A 9,816-nucleotide genomic window follows, 5' to 3' on the forward strand; every position below is an offset into this window, starting at 1 on the left:
AATTCTACCATCTGGAGGTCCTGCTTCCTCAGTAATGTTTAAATGATCAGGTAAACGCTGTTGTTTAACCAAAATTATGTTTTATTGGCAGAATGGGGGTTGGGAAATAAATGTTTGAAGGGTGCTTTGATGTGATTTAAGCTGGGATAGAGAGAAAACGAAATCTTCATCTTCTGAGTGGGAATTTAAGAGAAAATGCCCCAAACTAAAAATCAGAAGTTGGCATTTCAATAGTATCATTTAGAGACAATGCAATAAATACTAAATTAATCAGCTTAAGTCTTTTTCTCCCTGGCTGCTTGAAGCTTGGCTGCCATCATGAATGACACGGTAACTATTGAGACCAGGAAGTTCATGACCAACTGACTACTTCAGCAGAAACTACTACAGCCATTGATATTCTTCATCCTGGAAAGCCAACAGTACCTAAGATAGAAATTTGGGGAAAACCAGCCCAAATGTACAAGACCAAATGAGATGTCATCTTTATATTTGGATTCAGAAGGCAAGACAACTGGCTTTGGCATGATTTATGGTTCCTTGGGTTAAAAAACAAAACAAACAAACAAAAAACACTTGCAAGGACTATATGAGAAGAAAAAGGTCTCAAGAAAACAGCAAAAGGAATGCAAGAAAAGAATGAAGAAAATCAGGGGAACTGCAAAAGCCAGTGCTGGTGATGGCAAAAAGTGAGCTGGAGATTGGACAACAGAAGGAGTAAAGAATCTTCCATGACTTTCTCTGTGGTTATTGTGAAGTGTTTTCACGAGGGGATTCATGAACCAAGAATCTTGGAATAAATAAGTAGGGGCCCCTGGGTGGTTCAATCAGCTGAGTGTCTGACTTCAGGTCAGGTCATGATCTTGGGGTTCATGAGTTTGAGCCCCAGTGCTACTGCTGTCAGCAGAGAGCCTGCTTCAGATCTCTGTCCTCCTTTCTCTCTGCCCCTCCCCTGCTTGCACTCACTCTCTCTCAAAAATATATAAACATTTATAAATGAATGAATGAATGAACAAACAAATAAATTAAATAATCAGTTTAAAAAGGTAAAAGCAGTTGCATTTTGTGAGAGGCAACAGAAGGCTGGGATGCAGGCATGAGATAAATCACCAGCAATCTGCTTGATGCTACTGATGATGCTTCAGTTAGACCACCTGATGCATTCTTATTGGCCACAGAGAAAAGGTTTGGATGACGATGGAAAAGTGCCTATTGAGCTAGCTCCATGGCAAGAATCATGTCATTGTGGCATTCTGCCTAATCCACTTCTGAGGATTGGTTCAGTGTTCACTCCTGGCTCCTTATGTTGAACAAAGGAGCAAACTCAAAGTTCTTTGCCTCGTGCCTTAAGGGAAGGAACTTCTTACCTCCTTGCCCTGGCCTTATCTCTGTTGCCAATGAAGTGCAAGAATCCACTAGATTTACCCAGCACCCATGTGTTCTCAGAAGCTTATTGCTTGGAAGAGCTTGGAAAGTACAGCTTCCTGGTAGGCAAGTGCCATTAGCATAGAACCACTCACTGGCTAACAATGTGCTCTACGGCTTAAACCTTGAATGTTACCACTGTATTCTTGGATTCTGGCTTCCCTAGCACCTGCTTGGACAGACTAGATGGCACAATCTGAAAATGCTGAGGAGTTGGTATTTAGTGAAGTAAACTTGACCATTCTTTGACAAGAACTGTAAGATAATTTTTTCATTGTTCCTATGATGACTCTGAAGACATCCCATTAGGCCAAGCAATCTGCTGCACTTACCACGAAGCCAAGACCAGCTAGGTAATGAACACCCTGTTATTCGTTCCTCATGTTTCCGTCCTTTATTTTTTCCTCACTACTAGATTCCTAGAGTTGCACTACAAGGAAATAAATAGAATATAAGTTTTTCCCTTGAACCCTTTAATCTAGGGATTCCAAGCAAGGAGACTGTGTTTTTTCTTTTCTTTTAAAAAAATTTTTTAATGTCTTTATTTTATTTTAAAAGAGAGACACAGAGAGTGAGCTGGGGAGGGGCAGAGAGAGGGAGTGACACAGAATCCGAAGCAGGCTCCAGGCTCTGAGCTGTCAGGACAGAGCCCGACACAGAGCTCAAACCCACGGAATGTGAGATCATGACCTAAGCTGAAGCCAGAAGCTTAACTGACTGAGCCACCCAAGTGCCCCGAGACTGTGGTTTTTCTTAACATAACCTATAAACCTATTATTCTTTTTAGAGTGGGTATATACATAATGTTGATTAAAAGAGAATCTTAATATTAAAGAAAATAATGGAAAAGAGGATAAAAGATACTACAGAATGTGCTAAATCTCAATGAGAAAGTATCCCCAAAAGAAGATAATTGGTTAAAAAAACATGGAATTCATCAGAAGCGAAGTCCTAGAAAGGTAACTGAGGCACGGCTCTAGAATAGAACATGAAAATGAATGCCTACAGGAGGGAGCTCCGGACAATGACTTTTAAAACTGTGTACATATATTACTTTGATTATGTTTAAATTAATTAAAATCAGTAGATTATTTCCAGATGTTTAATTCCTGAACTATGTGCTATATTCTTAGAATTGGGCAGCGGCATGCAAAGGTAAAGACAAGTAGCCAAGAGAGAGCCACAGTGGGCATGGCAGGGCCTTCACATAAGGAGATGCAGACCAGCATGCAGTGTGTCAGTATGAGTTGGAGCAAAACCACTACCAGGTTCAGAATTAACTATAGATTGGAGGTGTATGGACAGATTAGAAATTGATGGGTAGTGTCTCACGGCTCAGAGAGTGAAAATTAAGATAGACTAAGTTGCCACGAAGCACGGAGATGGATCAGACAGGCTCCCAGGAAAATGTTTTGAGTACCAGAAAGCCAGGGATCTAATTACAATTGAAAATGAATCAGGAGGGGCACCTGGGTGGCTCAGTCGGTTAAGCGTCTGGCCTCAGCTCAGGTCATGATCTCACAGTTCTTGGGTTCGAGCCCCGCGTCAGGCTCTGTGCTGACAGCTCAGAGCCTGAAGCCTGCTTCGGATTCTGTGTCTCCCTCTCTCTCTGACCCTCCCCTGCTCGTGCTATCTCGGTCTCTCAAAAAAAAAAAAAAAATTAAAAAAAAATTTTTTTAATTAAAAAAAAGAAAAAATGAATCAGAAATTTAGGCATGGAATCAAATAATAGACACAACACTCTTGATAAAAACAAGCAAACTAAACAAAACTTGGCATTCTAAAGACATTTTGACTCAGGTCAGGGACAATTTCTGAACATAGGAACTAGCCGCCTTTATTATCTACCTTGAAGCTTTCAGCTGGAGTCCTTGAGGGTCGGTTAGATCTCCTGACTGGAGTGGGGAATGAGGAAGCAGAATTTCTGGTATAATATAAATCATATCTTAGTGATGTATGTCATAAACTTTCAATAAAATGGCACAGTTAACATTTTATGTGTTTGATAAATTGAAGCTGGTATTCCTTCCATCTCCAGACATGTATAAGTCACTATTTTGAGCCAGAAGGAATAAAAAAACCCATTTTCTTTTGGGATATTTTTCTAGAACCGATGGCTTCTACAACAAGAATCAAAATTGCTTTCCCACATTGTTTTATAAGGTATACAGTGGAGGGTGGCAAAACTTTATCTAATCTAAATCACCCCTGTGGGGTGTGAATGTTATTCCTATGCAGAAGGAGAGGAATAACCTCCATTGTGATCTCGCTTCCCTTGGCCCAATTCATTCATCCATGAATATGACTGGTCAGAAATGGATTCTTAGATCCGTTGTCTTAACTACACCTCCAGAACATTCTAAAACTCAAGGGACCAGAGCTACAAGGTAAACAGGGCACACTGACTGCCCTCAGGAAGCTCACTTTCTAGTGAAGAATGGAGAATACAACTGTTTCCCACCGTGACTAGTGCTTTGATTAGGATTAGGCATAATGTTTTAGAATCCCTCTGGATTCTAACCTAATCTTAGGGACAGGAAAGCTTTGTGGAGTAGACTTTATTCAAAAGGGTTATTGCAATCAGAGGAAGGTGATTGTTGCAACTGGGAGAATACCTAGACTATAAGATCTAAAAGTTCATACAAAGTTTTTTTTTTTTCTTTTTATAGGGAAGGGGAGAAAAGCTAGAAGGAATCAGGTATGGGGGAGTGGGATGAGTAGGTATTATCAGACAATTATAATGGAAGGTCTTTTCTCACAGTCAGCTGATTATGTGGAAAGTCTGTTAAGGCTGTTTTGCCCCAAAGCCCACGGGCCAAGTTCAGGCATCTACCAGAAGAAGAGAAGCCTGACTACAGTTTGTCAAGTGAAGCATTTTTTCCAGACTAGCCAGTGGGGACAAACAGTTCAGTTAATAATTTAAGAGGCAAAGATCAAGAAGGGGAGGGTCTGTCTCTGGCCTTGTCACAGGTAAACAAGGAGGACATCTAAGAAGGAGAAGACTGGCTTTTTGCAGTAAGCCTTTTCCTGGAGCACAAAAGAATTGGAGTTGGAAGATTTAATGTAGCTTTTTCTAGGAGTAGATGGCTTAGTTCAATATTATCAATGTCTGAACTGATACTATTAAACAAATAAAGGGGGCATTTGAGATGGGGCAACAGCCATTAGTCAGGATAAACACGGGACACTCAAGGAATATGAAGAATTGGTGCAGTTGACCTTGGAAGTAGGAAACTGAAGTCTACTGCAGCAATTCAGAATGAAATGTTCACTTGAATTAAGGAGTGATACCCAGATAAATGTTGGCCTATGAGATGAAGTAAAGCTGTTGTAAAGGGAAATCCAGGCAATGTGAGCTAAAAAAAAAAAAGTAACAAAGATTTACTAAGGAAGACTTCGCCTTAGTTGAGAAAGCAGTCAAAGGAGTAAACAGTTCAAGAGGGTAGACGCTCAGTTCAATATGAAATGAGATATCAGATCTCTATATCCAGAAGGCCAAGAGGCAGAACTACATATAACAAATCTATTTTCTGGGGCAATGATTTTTTTGGCTATGATTCCTAAAGCACAGGCAACAGAATAAAAAAAAATAGACAAATGGTTAAAAGCCTCTGAACAGCAAAGGAAACAGTCAACAAAGTAAAGAGGCAACCCACTGAATGGGGAAAAATACTTGCAGACCATACATCTGATAAGGTGTTAAAATCCAAAGTATATAAAAAACTGATACAATTCAAGAGGGAAAAAACCCTAACAACCCACTTTAAAAGTACACAAAAAAGTGAATAGACATTCTCAAAGGAAGACACACAAATGGTCAGCAGGTATATGGAAGATTATTCATTATCAGGGAAATGCAAATCAAAACTACAATGAGATACCGCCTCATTATTAGAGTACCCATTAGAATGGGTACTATCAATAAGATAGAAGAACAAATGTTGGCAAGGATGTGAAGAAAAAGGGATCCTGTTCACTGTTGGTAGGAATGAAAATTAGTATTTATATTATAGAAAATGGTATAAAGGTTCCTCAAAAGATTAAAAATAGAACTACCACACAATCAAGCACCCCCCTTTCTAGGTATATATCCAAAAGAAATAAAATCAGTAGCCAAAAGACATATTGTGTGCACTCTCATGTACATTGTAGCATTATTCACATTAGCCATGATATAGAAATAAACTAACTTTACCTACAGATGAACTGATAAAGAAAATGTGACATATATATACTACAGAATATTATTCAGCCTTAAAAAAGAATGAAATCCAGTCATTTGTGACAACATGAATGAACCTAGAGGATACTGTGATAGATGAGAGAAACAGAAAGACAAATACTGTATGATGTCACATGTATGTAGAATTTTAAAAAGTTTTAACTTTCAGAAACAGACAGTAGAATGCTGGTTGTTAGGGGTAGGGGAAATGGGGAGATATTAGCCAAAGGGGTCAAAGTTTCAGTTATGGAGGTAGAGTAAGTTCTGGAGATCTAACTTATACCATAATGACTATTGTTAATAATGATCATATTGTCACTTGAATTTTGCTGAGATCTTGAATGTTCTCTCCCTATACACAAAAATAACTACATAAATGGATGGATATGTTAACTAGCTTGATTGTGCTAATCACTTCACAGTGTATTCATATACTAAAACATCATGTTGTACACTGTAAATATACATAATTTTGTCAGTTATACCCTAATAAAACTGGAAGAAAGGTTTTTAAAAATGTTGTAGACCTAATTTAAGCTATTTAGATGACCATGAACCCACTGTAATTTGTCATACTTCACCACCATGTTCACTTTCTCAGTATCAATAGCTGTGAATTAAGCAATACACTTATTGCTACTCATATTTGAGGGTTTAGCTAAGTTAATATATCCAGTAGTAATCCAGAGCCGTAAGTACATCACTCGGGTGCTAGAGGCCAAAATGTCTCAAAGGCATATTCCCATTCTCATCCAGAAACATGGTTGCCAGAGCAATTTCCCTAAATACTGTAACCAAGAAATGAAACTCCATCTTACTAGAAGTTCCACAAAATCAAGACCATAAAATAAATTATTTGTCAAAATATACTTAACATAGTCATTGTCAACAAATATTAATATTAAGCCTGTAGAGTTTCATGGGGTATAGGGTTTTCGGGGTCTGTTTGTTTATTTCCTTTTTTACTGATGAAATTAATTGGGAAACTATCAATTCTCTTATCATTGGACAGATTTTGCAAATGCTACAGTGTCTAATATTAATCTTTTTAATAGACCTTTTCTCTTGCATCCATCCAGCAGTTAGTGAGTAAATGTGATATGCCAGGAAGTGTGCTGGGTTCCAGGATTACAAAAATAAGTAAGACAAGGCTCTATACTTGAGGATTTCCTGTTAATGAAAAGGACAAGCATCCATATAGTTACAACATATTGTATATGTATCATGTACTAATTTACAAACTATCATGAGAGCTCATTCATTCCCTAAAATCTCATTCAGCCCCTGGATTGTTTTGTATGGCTAGGGAGTTAAAGATGTTCTTTACTTAAGGATAGAGAACAAACTGAGGGTTGATGGAGGGAGGTGGCTGGGAGATGGGCTAGATGGGTGACGAGCACTAAGGAGGGCACTTGTGACGGGCACTGGGTGTTGCAAGTGATGGATCACTGAATTCTACTCCTGAAACCAATATTGTACTGTAAGTTAATTAAATAGAATTTAGATAAACATTTGAAAAGAAAAAAGTTCTTTACATTTTTAAAGGTGTCTTTAATTGATAAATAAATAACAACAAAGAATGTGAAACAGATAATTTATGTGCCCACAGAGGCTAAAATATTAGATGCTACAGAAAAGTCTGCTGACTTCCACTCTAGACCAGTGAGTCTTAATGAAGATTTTCCTCGAAATTATTTGTGGACTTTATTAGTTGTTTTTAAATACACGTGGTGGATGGGATTCTGGCATTGGTATTTTTACTAGAATCAGGTGATTCTTCTGGGTCGAGAAACTTTGCTCCACACACTTTGCCTAAGACAGTTTTCAGAATCCTGACATGGGCTTACTGAGACTCTTAGTAAGGACTTTTTAAACTAATACAGTTTTCCCTATATGCCAAAGACTATTCCTTTTACTTTATTTCACTATTTAGTGGAATAGCTCCCTACCTCTTATATAGTAACATTTTTAATTAAGATATAACATTTAAATTAATACTGTTCTTTGAAAGGCAGAAAACACATTCACATCTGTTAAATAATTTGATCTTAAAAATAATGTGGCCTAGAATTACTACTTTACAGATTAAAAACCTAAGGTTTAGAGAAATCAAGTGCTCAAGGTCATAGAGGGCTTCTGATTCCTACTTCATTGTTCTTTCTCAACAGTGTCTCCTACTTACTTTTTCTGATTCTTCATTGAAATAGACTACACAGTCTATTCCTACTACCCAGTAGCAAAATTTCATTACATTCCATAAATCTGTTAGCTAAAGCACGTAATTCCTGTTTAACTTGAGAGCCTGTATGTCTTAAGGCAGACTTGTGTTACAGTAATTCCTCTAATTTGCAAGCACTTTTTCACATATATTATGTACTTGAAATAAACTAGAAGCTAACTCCTACTCGGGTATAAATGGAGAAAAAAGTATCTCTCTAGAGCATTATTCAACATAAAGCTCATGAAATAATTTGCAGAGGCACAAGGTTTATCCTGCCTAAGCAAATTAAACAATTTTGTTAACCCTGATGTCTTTTGTTGGAAGTGAAATTTATGATAACTGTATTGGCTCTGCACTACATAGCACCCAGAAGTCTTTGTTTGCTCTCAGCTAGAGCTATTTTTACCCTAGAATATTGATATTCTTTTCCTTAATCAAAAAATATTCCAACTAAAATAAGTATAAATGCTACATTCTTTGAATATGCAAAGCCAAAACAAAGGGAAAATAATCAAATAATTATTTACAAAGATTTTGAATGGATTCTTCATTCTTTCCAAGAGTCTTTATTTTTGACCAATCATTATATTCAGAAATTTTTGGAAGAGAGATAGCTCAAACACATCTCTTTTTAGATTGTGTATTTGTCAGTCTCATTGATAATACTGATGTTAGAAATGAAAGAGTAACACATTTTAACCCTATATTGGCATAACTTGGGAGGATATTTAATACTGCTCTATAGGAAGTATGATATCCATGTTGCTGGGAAAAGGGGGGATAGGAAGGAATAAATTTAGGAATTCATGTCAAAGCAGACAGTGGAAAAGAGACTTCTATAACATCCACCATGTGCAGAACAGGAAGGCAACTGATCGGAGGATTCTGAGTACGCTTTCTAAAAAATAGACTTCATTTTAGAGCAGTTTTATGTTTACAGGAAAATCATACAAAAGTACATTCCTCCTCTCCCTTCATTCTTTCCCCTATTATTAACACTTTGCTATAGTGCCATACAACTGTTACAACTGTTAAAACCCATACATATACATTACTGTGTGTAGTTTTTAGAGACTACAAGTTCAAGTTATATAAAAAAGAAAGCTCTTTGGGGCTAGTAAGTAACTAATAGCAGGCATTTTGAATATAATACTGGAAGAAATAAAGTATTATAAGGAGTTTGCTTACCAAATGAGAGAGAATGAGATTGGGTTTATGGATGTTTCTAAGAAAGGAGTTTCTTCACTTTTCTGTGGTAGCTTCCAAAAGCTAGCCTTCCCTTTCTTTGCCACCACAAAAGAAACTAACTTTAAAAAAAATTTTTTAAGGCTTATTTATTTTTTAGAGAGAAAGAGAGAATGAGAGGGAGAGAGAGATAGAGATCTAGAATTTGAAGCAGGCTCCAGGCTGTCAGCACAGAGCCCAACACCAGGCTTGAACTTGTATACCATGAGATCGAAGTCTGATGCCTATCTGACTGAGCCACCCAGGCTCACAAAAGAGCCACCAAAGAAATGATCTTTAGGATGAAGATGTCAGTGTAGAAGACTGAGGAGAGAGAACAAAATAGAACAAGCTTCATTTTGATATCCTTGAGTCACTATATCAAACCAATCCTAAAGCCTGACTCTACAATCAGGTGAACCAATAAATCCTCTTTACTAGTGAAACTAGTTTCAGTTGGATTTTCATTACTTGCAACATGAAGAAATACAAATGATGTTATATTAAATTATATTTAAGATAACCACAGAGTTGTATTTTTTTTCTTCAGTGTTCTCATCAAACACTGTTATGGATGCATACGCAGACCAAGTGGGTGGTCACGTGACTGCTACAACCAAGATTCTGCAAACTAGTGGCAAAATAGGTGAACTGCCACTCATGTGCCAAAATTTCTTCCCTAATGGTTTTCATTTCTTCGGGGAGTAGCTGCACTTACACAGTG

The sequence above is a fragment of the Suricata suricatta genome, chromosome 6, assembly GCF_006229205.1.
Source record: "Suricata suricatta isolate VVHF042 chromosome 6, meerkat_22Aug2017_6uvM2_HiC, whole genome shotgun sequence".
NCBI lineage: Eukaryota > Metazoa > Chordata > Mammalia > Carnivora > Herpestidae > Suricata > Suricata suricatta.